Raw genomic sequence first — 13,251 nt, 5'->3', positions numbered from 1 at the left:
GTACCGGATCATTCCCTGGATCATTCCGGAAGTCGGAGAAGTAAGAGGTAGACGCTTTTTTTCTTAAGATGAATTTTGAGAAAAACAGAATCGCTAGTTTCAAGGGTTTTCCCTGTAAGTTTTTAAACGTGAGGGAGCTAGCGAAAGCGGGTTTTTTCTACGTCGGTCACCGGGACAGCGTTATGTGTTTCTCCTGTCAGCGTGTCGTCAAGGACTGGACGGCCGACGACGTCCCGTTACTAAGACACGAAAAAGAGTGTAACTTTTGTCCGTTCATAAGAAATGATTTTTCGGGGGATGTCCCAGCCCTGTCGATGGAGCTTGAAGGGTCAAAGCCGATGCGATACGAGATCGCGCGAATTCGTTCCTTTACTAGGGGATTTAATAATAATTATATTAAGAATAATATTATTAATAAGGAAGGTTTGCCGATTGATCCTTTAAGGGAAGCCAGGCATTTATCCAAAGCTGTTTTTTTATACGAATTTCAAAGATTGCGTAAAATGCTTTTCCTGTTCTGGGGAACTAATGAACTGGAATAAGGAAGATAGTCCGTTCGAGGAACATTGGGAAAATTTTCCTCATTGTAAATTTCTTATTTCGAGGGCAAGAAGTGGAAATGTAAAGCATTTAATAGCCGCTGAGGATATCGTAGAAAAGGACAACCAGTTGAATTATTCGACTTACCCCGAATCACGATTAATATACGATTCTTTAAACGAAATAGTCGAAGTCTTAGATGAAGGACGAGGTCTAGACATGCCCGGGGAATAATAGATTTCTCCCGAGGAATTCGAGAGGGGCCGCGTGATAATAGACTATTTTTAGGGGGGGGGCGTTCACCCCTCAGCGAGAGATGGAAAGAGGGATTTACCCTCCCGCCTCGGTTCTAAGGATCATTCGATCGGTCGCGGACGAAGGTGATAGACACCATTTTTACTCGGCTTCCGTTAAAAAAGATGCATTTTGAGAAAAATAGAATCGCTAGTTTCAGAGGGTTTCCATGTAAGTTTCTAAACGCGAGGGAGCTAGCGAAAGCTGGTTTTTTCTACACCGGGCACACTGATAACGTCATGTGCTTCTCTTGCGAGAGGGTCGTCAAGGGGTGGATGACTAATGACGTCCCGTTGCTGAAACATATCGAGCAGAATCGCTTATGTAAATTCGTAAATGACGAGAATACGGGGAATGTCCCCGTCCTAACACTGCCGATAGACGATAAAGAGCAGACGGATGAGACGGAGCTAAATCCTATGCGCCATGAGCTTGAGAGAATTCGTTCGTTTAACAATGGATTCCCTGTTAATATCGTAGATGGTAGAGCCTTAGCTCGGGCTGGGTTTTATTATTTAAATTATAAAGATTCCGTTAAATGCTTCGCGTGTGAGGGTGAACTTATGGCTTGGGAAAAAGGCGATAGTCCTTTCGGTGAGCATAGGAAATATTTCCCCCATTGTAAATTTCTATTAGGGGAAGAATGTGGAAACGTAGCTCATTTTATAGCTGACGAGGATATTGTAGAAACTAACCAGCCACCTTATTCTTCGACTGCCGAGAAAGCCATAGTATACTGTTTTTTAAAAGAGGTGGTTGACATTTTAGAGGGTGAAAAACGGAAACGACTGGAAACCAAACATTTTTGCACAATTGGATAATAGGTTTTGGAGGCCGTGTGAATCTCTCTTTTCCCCAACTTTCTCACGGTTTGAGAAATTCCTTCATTCGGGGTCTCTCCCCCCCCCCCTAGTTAGAGATTTCTCCCTGGATTTTAGTTCGGTAGGAATCATTCGATCGCTAGTTTACGAAGGTGTCAGACTAAATTTTTAACTTCCTCTAAAAAAAATGAATACCCTGGCGAAACGAGTCGCTAGTTTTAAAAAGTTCCCGGTGGAATATATGGACACTCTCGAACTGGCTCAGGCGGGCTTCTTCTTCGTAGGACATAAGGATATCACTATCTGCTTCTGGTGCGACGGTCTGGTGCGGGATTGGGAGCTGGGATCTAACCCCTTACATTGCCACACCGCCTTGTTCCCCGAGTGCGAGTACGCCAAGCTCGAGTTCGCGAAGCTACAGGAGACCTACGATGCCCAACTAGGCCCTATGAGGTATGCGGACGAGCGGTTGAAGACTTTCACCAGTTTCCCGCTAGAGAAGCCGTGCCACATGGAACTCACCAACGCGGGTTTTTTCTACACAAACTTTACGGACTACGTGAAGTGTTTTTTCTGCGGTGGTGAGATCGGAGATTGGGGTGCGGAAGACGATGCCTTTCTGGAACACGGGAGACTATTTCCCGATTGCAAATTTGCAAAAAACTATTATTGCGGGAACGTCTTTTTAAAATCATTCATGCTCAACATCGCGTAAAATTTGATCTCGTTCCCGTAACTTTATTTTTCCTCGATGTAGAAGATCGAACTAACTATTCCTTATTAAATAATTTCCATTTTAAAAGAAGAATCTCCCTACTTAATAATATTTTACAACCTATTTTATTAAAACATGTACAGAAAAGTGTAATAAAAAATGATTTAGTATAATATTCGTCTCGTTATTTTTTTCCAATACATTTTAGGTAAAAAAAGATAGGTAAGTGGAGGTATCCATATAGATAGGTAAGTGGAGGTATCCATAAAATGAGGTGAAGTTAGAGGGCTCCATAATTTTGGATCTATAAATTCGGTGAGTCTATGAAAATCGCTCCATAATTTTGGATCTATAAATTCGGTGGCTCTATAAAAATCGCTCCATAATTTTGCTTATCTATAAAAAATGCGAGACCTTATCTATAATTCTGCTTATCTATAAAATCGCTCTATAATCTTGCTTATCTATGGCCAGGCCTATTTCTCTTGCATTGTGATCAATATTATGATTCATAATGATACACTGGAATAACACATAAAGCCAATGTCTCGTGCGATGGCCGGGAATCGAACCCGGGTCAACTGCTTGGAAGGCAGCTATGCTCACCACTATACCACCATCGCGATACGGTGCATTGTGACCAATATTATGTTTCATAATAATACACTGGAATAACATATTAAGATACAGTCCCGGGCGATGGCCGGGAATCGGACCCGGGTCAACGGCTTGAAAGGCAGCTATGCTTACCACTATACCACCATCGTAATATGATCAATAGTGACAAATATTATAATTCATAGCGATACACTGGAATAACATATAAAGATAAAGTCTCGTACGATGGCCGGGAGTCGAACCCGGGTCAACTGCTTGGAAGGCAGCTATGCACACCACTATACCACCATCGCGATATGGTGCATTGTGACCAATATTATGATTCATAATGATACACTGGAATAACACATAAAGCCAATGTCTCGTGCAATGGCCGGGAATCGAACCCGGGTCAACTGCTTGGAAGGCAGCTATGCTCACCACTATACCACCATCGCGATTGATGTAAAGTGACAAATATTATAATTCATAGCGATACACTGGAATAACATATAAAGATACAGTCTCGTGCGATGGCCGGGAATCGAACTCGGGTCAACTGCTTGGAAGGCAGCTATGCTCACCACTATACCACTATCGCGTTATGATGTACAGTGACAAATATTATAATTCATAGCGATACACTGGGATAACATATAAAGATACAGTCTCGTGCGATGGCCGGGAATCGAAACCGAGTCAACTGCTTGGAAGGCAGCTATGCACACCACTATACCACCATCGCGATATGGTGCATTGTGACCAATATTATGATTCATAATGATACACTGGAATAACACATAAAGCCAATGTCTCGTGCGATGGCCGGGAATCGAACCCGGGTCAACTGCTTGGAAGGCAGCTATGCTCACCACTATACCACCATCGTGATATGATGTATAGTGACAAATATTATAATTCATAGCGATACACTGGAATAGCATATAAAGATAAAGTCTCGTGCGATGGCCGGGAATCGAACCCGGGTCAACTGCTTGGAAGGCAGCTATGCTCACCACTATACCACCATCGCGATACGATGTATAGTGACAAATATTATAATTCATAGCGATACACTGGAATAACATATAAAGATACAGTCTCGTGCGATGGCCGGAAATCGAACCCGGGTCAACTGCTTGGAAGGCAGCTATGCTCACCACTATACCACCATCGCGATATGATGTAAAGTGACAAATATTATAATTCATAGCGATACACTGGAATAACATATAAAGATACAATCCCGTGCGATGGCCAGTAATCGAACCCGGGTCAACTTCTTGAAAGGTAGCTAAGCTTATCACTATACCACCATCGCAATATGATGTATAGTGACAAATATTGTGATTCATAGCGATACACTGGAATAACATATAAAGATTCAGTCCCGTGCGATGGCCGGTAATCGAACCCGGGTCAACTGTTTGGAAGGCAGCTATGCTCACCACTATACCACCATCGCGATATGATGTATAGTGACAAATATTATAATTCATAGCGATACACTGGAATAACATATAAAGATAAAGTCTCGTGCGATGGCCGGGAATCGAACCCGGGTCAACTGCTTGGAAGGCAGCTATGCTCACCACTATACCACCATCGCGATATGTTGTATGGTGACAAATATAATAATTCATAGCGATACACTGGAATAACTTATTAAGATAAACTCGTGCGATGGCCGGGAATCGAACCCGGGTCAACTGCTTGGAAGGCAGCTATGCACACCACTATATCACCATCGCGATATGGTGCATTGTGATCAATATTATGATTCATAATGATACACTGGAATAACACATATAGCCAATGTCTCGTGCGATGGCCTAGAATCGAACCCGGGTCAACTGCTTGGAAGGCAGCTATGCACACCACTATACCATCATCGCGATATGGTGCATTGTGACCAATATTATGATTCATAATGATACACTGGAATAACATATTAAGATACAGTCCCGGGCGATGGCCGGGAATCGGACCCGGGTCAACGGCTTGAAAGGCAGCTATGCTTACCACTATACCACCATCGCAATATGATGTATAGTGACAAATATTATAATTCATAGCGATACACTGGAATAACATATAAAGATAAAGTCTCGTACGATGGCCGGGAATCGAACCCGGGTCAACTGCTTGGAAGGCAGCTATGCACACCACTATACCACCATCGCGATATGGTGCATTGTGACCAATATTATGATTCATAATGATACACTGGAATAACACATAAAGCTAAAGTCCCGTGCGATGGCCTGGAATCGAACCCGGGTCAACGGCTTGAAAGGCAGCTATGCTCACCACTATACCACCATCGCGATTGATGTATAGTGACAAATATTATAATTCATAGCGATACACTGGAATAACATATTAAGATAAACTCGTGCGATGGCCGGGAATCGAAACCGGGTCAACTGCTTGGAAGGCAGCTATGCACACCACTATACCACCATCGCGATATGGTGCATTGTGATCAATATTATGATTCATAATGATACACTGGAATAACACATAAAGCCAATGTCTCGTGCGATAGTCGGGAATCGAACCCGGGTCAACTGCTTGGAAGGCAGCTATGCACACCACTATACCACCATCGCGATATGGTGCATTGTGACCAATATTATGATTCATAATGATACACTGGAATAACATATTAAGATACAGTCCCGGGCGATGGCCGGGAATCGGACCCGGGTCAACGGCTTGAAAGGCAGCTATGCTTACCACTATACCACCATCGTAATATGATCAATAGTGACAAATATTATAATTCATAGCGATACACTGGAATAACATATTAAGATAAACTCGTGCGATGGCCGGGAATCGAAACCGGGTCAACTGCTTGGAAGGCAGCTATGCACACCACTATACCACCATCGCGATATGGTGCATTGTGATCAATATTATGTTTCATAATGATACACTGGAATAACACATAAAGCCAATGTCTCGTGCGATGGTCGGGAATCGAACCCGGGTCAACTGCTTGGAAGGCAGCTATGCACACCACTATACCACCATCGCGATATGGTGCATTGTGACCAATATTATGATTCATAATGATACACTGGAATAACACATAAAGCCAATGTCTCGTGCGATGGCCGGGAATCGAACCCGGGTCAACTGCTTGGAAGGCAGCTATGCTCACCACTATACCACCATCGCGATTGATGTATAGTGACAAATATTATAATTAATAGCGATACACTGGAATAACATATAAAGATACAGTCTCGTGCGATGGCCGGGAATCGAACTCGGGTCAACTGCTTGGAAGGCAGCTATGCTCACCACTAAACCACTTTCGCGTTATGATGTATAGTGACAAATATTATTATTCATAGCGATACACTGAAATAACATATAAAGATACAGTCTCGTGCGATGGCCGGGAATCGAAACCGAGTCAACTGCTTGGAAGGCAGCTATGCTCACCACTATACCACCATCGCGATATGATGTATAGTGACAAATATTATAATTCATAGCGATACACTGGAATAGCATATAAAGATAAAGTCTCGTGCGATGGCCGGGAATCGAACCCGGGTCAACTGCTTGGAAGGCAGCTATGCTCACCACTATACCACCATCGTAATATGATCAATAGTGACAAATATTATAATTCATAGCGATACACTGGAATAACATATTAAGATAAACTCGTGCGATGGCCGGGAATCGAAACCGGGTCAACTGCTTGGAAGGCAGCTATGCACACCACTATACCACCATCGCGATATGGTGCATTGTGATCAATATTATGATTCATAATGATACACTGGAATAACACATAAAGCCAATGTCTCGTGCGATGGTCGGGAATCGAACCCGGGTCAACTGCTTGGAAGGCAGCTATGCTCACCACTATACCACCATCGCGATATGATGTATAGTGACAAATATTATAATTCATAGCGATACACTGGAATAACATATAAAGATACAGTCTCGTGCGATGGCCGGGAATCGAACTCGGGTCAACTGCTTGGAAGGCAGCTATGCTCACCACTATACCACTATCGCGTTATGATGTATAGTGACAAATATTATAATTCATAGCGATACACTGGAATAACATATTAAGATAAACTCGTGCGATGGCCGGGAATCGAACCCGGGTCAACTGCTTGGAAGGCAGCTATGCACACCACTATATCACCATCGCGATATGGTGCATTGTGATCAATATTATGATTCATAATGATACACTGGAATAACACATAGAGCCAATGTCTCGTGCGATGGCCGGGAATCGAACCCGGGTCAACTGCTTGGAAGGCAGCTATGCACACCACTATACCATCATCGCGATATGGTGCATTGTGACCAATATTATGATTCATAATGATACACTGGAATAACATATTAAGATACAGTCCCGGGCGATGGCCGGGAATCGGACCCGGGTCAACGGCTTGAAAGGCAGCTATGCTTACTACTATACCACCATCGCAATATGATGCATAGTGACAAATATTATAATTCATAGCGATACACTGGAATAACATATAAAGATAAAGTCTCGTACGATGGCCGGGAATCGAACCCGGGTCAACTGCTTGGAAGGCAGCTATGCACACCACTATACCACCATCGCGATATGGTGCATTGTGACCAATATTATGATTCATAATGATACACTGGAATAACACATAAAGCCAAAGTCCCGTGCGATGGCCTGGAATCGAACCCGGGTCAACGGCTTGAAAGGCAGCTATGCTCACCACTATACCACCATCGCGATTGATGTATAGTGACAAATATTATAATTCATAGCGATACACTGGAATAACATATTAAGATAAACTCGTGCGATGGCCGGGAATCGAAACCGGGTCAACTGCTTGGAAGGCAGCTATGCACACCACTATACCACCATCGCGATATGGTGCATTGTGACCAATATTATGATTCATAATGATACACTGGAATAACATATTAAGATACAGTCCCGGGTGATGGCCGGGAATCGGACCCGGGTCAACGGCTTGAAAGGCAGCTATGCTTACCACTATACCACCATCGTAATATGATCAATAGTGACAAATATTATAATTCATAGCGATACACTGGAATAACATATTAAGATAAACTCGTGCGATGGCCGGGAATCGAAACCGGGTCAACTGCTTGGAAGGCAGCTATGCACACCACTATACCACCATCGCGATATGGTGCATTGTGATCAATATTATGATTCATAATGATACACTGGAATAACACATAAAGCCAATGTCTCGTGCGATGGTCGGGAATCGAACCCGGGTCAACTGCTTGGAAGGCAGCTATGCTCACCACTATACCACTTTCGCGTTATGATGTATAGTGACAAATATTATAATTCATAGCGATACACTGAAATAACATATAAAGATACAGTCTCGTGCGATGGCCGGGAATCGAAACCGAGTCAACTGCTTGGAAGGCAGCTATGCTCACCACTATACCACCATCGCGATATGATGTATAGTGACAAATATTATAATTCATAGCGATACACTGGAATAGCATATAAAGATAAAGTCTCGTGCGATGGCCGGGAATCGAACCCGGGTCAACTGCTTGGAAGGCAGCTATGCTCACCACTATACCACCATCGCGATATGATGTATAGTGACAAATATTATAATTCATAGCGATACACTGGAATAACATATTAAGATAAACTCGTGCGATGGCCGGGAATCGAAACCGGGTCAACTGCTTGGAAGGCAGCTATGCACACCACTATACCACCATAGCGATATGGTGCATTGTGATCAATATTATGATTCATAATGATACACTTTAATAACACATAAAGCCAATGTCTCGTGCGATGGTCGGGAATCGAACCCGGGTCAACTGCTTGGAAGGCAGCTATGCTCACCACTATACCACCATCGCGATATGATGTATAGTGACAAATATTATAATTCATAGCGATACACTGGAATAACATATAAAGATACAGTCTCGTGCGATGGCCGGGAATCGAACTCGGGTCAACTGCTTGGAAGGCAGCTATGCTCACCACTATACCACTATCGCGTTATGATGTATAGTGACAAATATTATAATTCATAGCGATACACTGGAATAACATATAAAGATACAGTCTCGTGCGATGGCCGGGAATCGAACCCGGGTCAACTGCTTGGAAGGCAGCTATGCTCACCACTATACCACCATCGCGATATGATCTATAGTGACCAATATTATAATTCATAGCGATACACTGGAATAACATATAAAAATACAGTCCCGTGCGATGGCCGGGAATCGAACCCGGGTCAACTGCTTGGAAGGCAGCTATGCTCACCACTATACCACCATCGCGATATGATATATAGTGACAAATATTATAATTTATAGCGATACACTGGAATAACATTTAAAGATAAAGTCTCGTACGATGGCCGTGAATCGAACCCGGGTCAACTGCTTGGAAGGCAGCTATGCTTACCACTATACCACCATCGCAATATGATGTATAGTGACCAATATTATAATTCATAGCGATACACTGGAATAACATATAAAGAAACAGTCTCGTGCGATGGCCGGGAATCGAATCCGGGTCAACTGATTGGAAGGCAGCTATGCTCACCACTATACCACCATCGCGATATGACGTATAGTGACAAATATTATAATTCATAGCGATACACTGGAATAACATATAGAGATAAAGTCTCGTGCGATGGCCGGGAATCGAACCCGGGTCAACTGCTTGGAAGGCAGCTATGCTCACCACTATACCACCATCGCGATATGATGTATAGTGACAAATATTATAATTCATAGCGATACACTGGAATAACATATAGAGATAAAGTCTCGTGCGATGGCCGGGAATCGAACCCGGGTCAACTGCTTGGAAGGCAGCTATGCTCACCACTATACCACCATCGCGATGTGTTGTATGGGGACAAATATTATAATTCATAGCGATACACTGGAATAACATATAAAGATACAGTCTCGAACGATGGCCGGGAATCGAACCCGGGTCAACTTCTAGGAAGTCAGCTATGCTTACCACTATACCACCATCGCAATATAATTAATAGTGACAAATATTATGTTTCATAGCGATACACTGGAGTAACATATTAAGATACAGTCCCGGGCGATGGCCGGGAATCGGACCCGGGTCAACGGCTTGAAAGGCAGCTATGCTTACCACTATACCACCATCGTAATATGATCAATAGTGACAAATATTATAATTCATAGCGATACACTGGAATAACATATAAAGATAAAGTCTCGTACGATGGCCGGGAATCGAACCCGGGTCAACTGCTTGGAAGGCAGCTATGCTCACCACTATACCACCATCGCGATTGATGTATAGTGACAAATATTATAATTCATAGCGATACACTGGAATAACATATAAAGATACAGTCTCGTGCGATGGCCGGGAATCGAACTCCGGTCAACTGCTTGGAAGGCAGCTATGCTCACCACTATACCACCATCGCGTTATGATGTACAGTGACAAATATTATAATTCATAGCGATACACTGGAATAACATATAAAGATACAGTCTCGTGCGATGGCCGGGAATCGAAACCGGGTCAACTGCTTGGAAGGCAGCTATGCTCACCACTATACCACCATCGCGATATGATGTATAGTGACAAATATTATAATTCATAGCGATACACTGGAATAACATATAAAGATACAGTCTCGTGCGATGGCCGGGAATCGAAACCGGGTCAACTGCTTGGAAGGCAGCTATGCTCACCACTATACCACCATCGCGATATGATGTATAGTGACAAATATTATAATTCATAGCGATACACTGGAATAGCATATAAAGATAAAGTCTCGTGCGATGGCCGGGAATCGAACCCGGGTCAACTGCTTGGAAGGCAGCTATGCTCACCACTATACCACCATCGCGATATGATGTAAAGTGACAAATATTATAATTCATAGCGATACACTGGAATAACATATATAGATACAGTCTCGTGCGATGGCCGGAAATCGAACCCGGGTCAACTGCTTGGAAGGCAGCTATGCTCACCACTATACCACCATCGCGATATGATGTAAAGTGACAAATATTATAATTCATAGCGATACACTGGAATAACATATAAAGATACAGTCCCGTGCGATGGCCAGTAATCGAACCCGGGTCAACTTCTTGGAAGGTAGCTAAGCTTACCACTATACCACCATCGCAATATGATGTATAGTGACAAATATTGTGATTCATAGCGATACACTGGAATAACATATAAAGATTCAGTCCCGTGCGATGGCCGGTAATCGAACCCGGGTCAACTGCTTAGAAGGCAGCTATGCTTACCACTATACCACCATCGCAATATGATGTATAGTGACCAATATTATAATTCATAGCGATACACTGGAATAACATATAAAGATACAGTCTCGTGCGATGGCCGGGAATCGAACCCGGGTCAACTGCTTGGAAGGCAGCTATGCTCACCACTATACCACCATCGCGATATGATGTATAGTGACAAATATTATAATTCATAGCGATACACTGGAATAACATATAGAGATAAAGTCTCGTGCGATGGCCGGGAATCGAACCCGGGTCAACTGCTTGGAAGGCAGCTATGCTCACCACTATACCACCATCGCGATATGTTGTATGTGACAAATATTATAATTCATAGCGATACACTGGAATAACATATAAAGATACAGTCTCGTGCGATGGCCGGAAATCGAACCCGGGTCAACTGCTTGGAAGGCAGCTATGCACACCACTATACCACCATCGCGATATGGTGCATTGTGACCAATATTATGATTCATAATGATACACTGGAATAGCACATAAAGCCAAAGTCCCGTGCGATGGCCTGGAATCAAACCCGGGTCAACTGCTTGGAAGGCAGCTATGCTCACCACTATACCACCATCGCGATTGATGTATAGTGACAAATATTATAATTCATAGCGATACACTGGAATAACATATAAAGATACAGTCTCGTGCGATGGCCGGGAATCGAACTCGGGTCAACTGCTTGGAAGGCAGCTATGCTCACCACTATACCACCATCGCGTTATGATGTATAGTGACAAATATTATAATTCATAGCGATACACTGGAATAACATATAAACATACAGTCTCGTGCGATGGCCGGGAATCGAAACCGGGTCAACTGCTTGGAAGGCAGCTATGCTCACCACTATACCACCATCGCGATATGATGTATAGTGACAAATATTATAATTCATAGCGATACACTGGAATAGCATATAAAGATAAAGTCTCGTGCGATGGCCGGGAATCGAACCCGGGTCAACTGCTTGGAAGGCAGCTATGCTCACCACTATACCACCATCGCGATATGATGTAAAGTGACAAATATTATAATTCATAGCGATACACTGGAATAACATATATAGATACAGTCTCGTGCGATGGCCGGAAATCGAACCCGGGTCAACTGCTTGGAAGGCAGCTATGCTCACCACTATACCACCATCGCGATATGATGTAAAGTGACAAATATTATAATTCATAGCGATACACTGGAATAACATATAAAGATACAGTCCCGTGCGATGGCCGGGAATCGAAACCGGGTCAACTGCTTGGAAGGCAGCTATGCTTACCACTATACCACCATCGCAATATGATATATAGTGACCAATATTATAATTCATAGCGATACACTGGAATAACATATAAAGATACAGTCTCGTGCGATGGCCGGGAATCAAACCCGGGTCAACTGCTTGGAAGGCAGCTATGCTCACCACTATACCACCATCGCGATATGATGTATAGTGACAAATATTATAATTCATAGCGATACACTGGAATAACATATAGAGATAAAGTCTCGTGCGATGGCCGGGAATCGAACCCGGGTCAACTGCTTGGAAGGCAGCTATGCTCACCACTATACCACCATCGCGATATGATCTATAGTGACAAATATTATAATTCATAGCGATACACTGGAATAACATATAAAGATACAGTCCCGTGCGATGGCCGGGAATCGAACCCGGGTCAACTGCTTGGAAGGCAGCTATGCTCACCACTATACCACCATCGCGATATGATATATAGTGACAAATATTATAATTTATAGCGATACACTGGAATAACATATAAAGATACAGTCTCGTGCGATGGCCGGGAATCGAACTCCGGTCAACTGCTTGGAAGGCAGCTATGCTCACCACTATACCAGCATCGCGATATGATGTAAAGTGACAAATATTGTGATTCATAGCGATACACTGGAATAACATAT

The 13,251-nt window shown here is 43.1% G+C and overlaps 21 non-coding genes across 21 annotated transcripts; all 21 read right to left on the bottom strand.

Annotated features, from left to right (window-relative positions):
* Positions 1-2,921: 2,921 nt before the first annotated feature.
* TRNAG-UCC (transfer RNA glycine (anticodon UCC)) lies at positions 2,922-2,993 on the bottom strand. The gene has a single exon. It is a non-coding gene; the product is annotated as a tRNA-Gly (tRNA).
* A 360-nt stretch (positions 2,994-3,353) lies between these two features.
* On the bottom strand, positions 3,354-3,425 carry TRNAG-UCC (transfer RNA glycine (anticodon UCC)). The gene has a single exon. It is a non-coding gene; the product is annotated as a tRNA-Gly (tRNA).
* A 359-nt stretch (positions 3,426-3,784) lies between these two features.
* Positions 3,785-3,856, bottom strand: TRNAG-UCC (transfer RNA glycine (anticodon UCC)). Its single transcript has one exon. It is a non-coding gene; the product is annotated as a tRNA-Gly (tRNA).
* A 72-nt stretch (positions 3,857-3,928) lies between these two features.
* TRNAG-UCC (transfer RNA glycine (anticodon UCC)) lies at positions 3,929-4,000 on the bottom strand. Its single transcript has one exon. It is a non-coding gene; the product is annotated as a tRNA-Gly (tRNA).
* Positions 4,001-4,504: 504 nt separating this feature from the next.
* Positions 4,505-4,576, bottom strand: TRNAG-UCC (transfer RNA glycine (anticodon UCC)). Its single transcript has one exon. It is a non-coding gene; the product is annotated as a tRNA-Gly (tRNA).
* Positions 4,577-6,081: 1,505 nt separating this feature from the next.
* Positions 6,082-6,153, bottom strand: TRNAG-UCC (transfer RNA glycine (anticodon UCC)). Its single transcript has one exon. It is a non-coding gene; the product is annotated as a tRNA-Gly (tRNA).
* Positions 6,154-6,512: 359 nt separating this feature from the next.
* TRNAG-UCC (transfer RNA glycine (anticodon UCC)) lies at positions 6,513-6,584 on the bottom strand. Its single transcript has one exon. It is a non-coding gene; the product is annotated as a tRNA-Gly (tRNA).
* A 1,935-nt stretch (positions 6,585-8,519) lies between these two features.
* On the bottom strand, positions 8,520-8,591 carry TRNAG-UCC (transfer RNA glycine (anticodon UCC)). The gene has a single exon. It is a non-coding gene; the product is annotated as a tRNA-Gly (tRNA).
* A 502-nt stretch (positions 8,592-9,093) lies between these two features.
* Positions 9,094-9,165, bottom strand: TRNAG-UCC (transfer RNA glycine (anticodon UCC)). The gene has a single exon. It is a non-coding gene; the product is annotated as a tRNA-Gly (tRNA).
* Positions 9,166-9,237: 72 nt separating this feature from the next.
* Positions 9,238-9,309, bottom strand: TRNAG-UCC (transfer RNA glycine (anticodon UCC)). Its single transcript has one exon. It is a non-coding gene; the product is annotated as a tRNA-Gly (tRNA).
* Positions 9,310-9,669: 360 nt separating this feature from the next.
* Positions 9,670-9,741, bottom strand: TRNAG-UCC (transfer RNA glycine (anticodon UCC)). Its single transcript has one exon. It is a non-coding gene; the product is annotated as a tRNA-Gly (tRNA).
* Positions 9,742-9,813: 72 nt separating this feature from the next.
* TRNAG-UCC (transfer RNA glycine (anticodon UCC)) lies at positions 9,814-9,885 on the bottom strand. The gene has a single exon. It is a non-coding gene; the product is annotated as a tRNA-Gly (tRNA).
* Positions 9,886-10,245: 360 nt separating this feature from the next.
* On the bottom strand, positions 10,246-10,317 carry TRNAG-UCC (transfer RNA glycine (anticodon UCC)). Its single transcript has one exon. It is a non-coding gene; the product is annotated as a tRNA-Gly (tRNA).
* Positions 10,318-10,820: 503 nt separating this feature from the next.
* Positions 10,821-10,892, bottom strand: TRNAG-UCC (transfer RNA glycine (anticodon UCC)). Its single transcript has one exon. It is a non-coding gene; the product is annotated as a tRNA-Gly (tRNA).
* Positions 10,893-11,252: 360 nt separating this feature from the next.
* TRNAR-UCU (transfer RNA arginine (anticodon UCU)) lies at positions 11,253-11,324 on the bottom strand. The gene has a single exon. It is a non-coding gene; the product is annotated as a tRNA-Arg (tRNA).
* A 72-nt stretch (positions 11,325-11,396) lies between these two features.
* TRNAG-UCC (transfer RNA glycine (anticodon UCC)) lies at positions 11,397-11,468 on the bottom strand. Its single transcript has one exon. It is a non-coding gene; the product is annotated as a tRNA-Gly (tRNA).
* A 72-nt stretch (positions 11,469-11,540) lies between these two features.
* On the bottom strand, positions 11,541-11,612 carry TRNAG-UCC (transfer RNA glycine (anticodon UCC)). The gene has a single exon. It is a non-coding gene; the product is annotated as a tRNA-Gly (tRNA).
* A 646-nt stretch (positions 11,613-12,258) lies between these two features.
* TRNAG-UCC (transfer RNA glycine (anticodon UCC)) lies at positions 12,259-12,330 on the bottom strand. The gene has a single exon. It is a non-coding gene; the product is annotated as a tRNA-Gly (tRNA).
* Positions 12,331-12,690: 360 nt separating this feature from the next.
* On the bottom strand, positions 12,691-12,762 carry TRNAG-UCC (transfer RNA glycine (anticodon UCC)). Its single transcript has one exon. It is a non-coding gene; the product is annotated as a tRNA-Gly (tRNA).
* A 72-nt stretch (positions 12,763-12,834) lies between these two features.
* TRNAG-UCC (transfer RNA glycine (anticodon UCC)) lies at positions 12,835-12,906 on the bottom strand. The gene has a single exon. It is a non-coding gene; the product is annotated as a tRNA-Gly (tRNA).
* Positions 12,907-12,978: 72 nt separating this feature from the next.
* On the bottom strand, positions 12,979-13,050 carry TRNAG-UCC (transfer RNA glycine (anticodon UCC)). Its single transcript has one exon. It is a non-coding gene; the product is annotated as a tRNA-Gly (tRNA).
* Between the last annotated feature and the right edge of the window lie 201 nt (positions 13,051-13,251).

Source organism: Leiobunum rupestre, chromosome 1 (genome assembly GCF_980474605.1).
Source record: "Leiobunum rupestre chromosome 1, qqLeiRupe1.1.hap1, whole genome shotgun sequence".
NCBI classification, from domain to species: Eukaryota; Metazoa; Arthropoda; class Arachnida; order Opiliones; family Sclerosomatidae; genus Leiobunum; species Leiobunum rupestre.
Note: the sequence above shows the minus strand (reverse complement) of the source record. Positions and strands in the feature narration are given on the sequence as shown.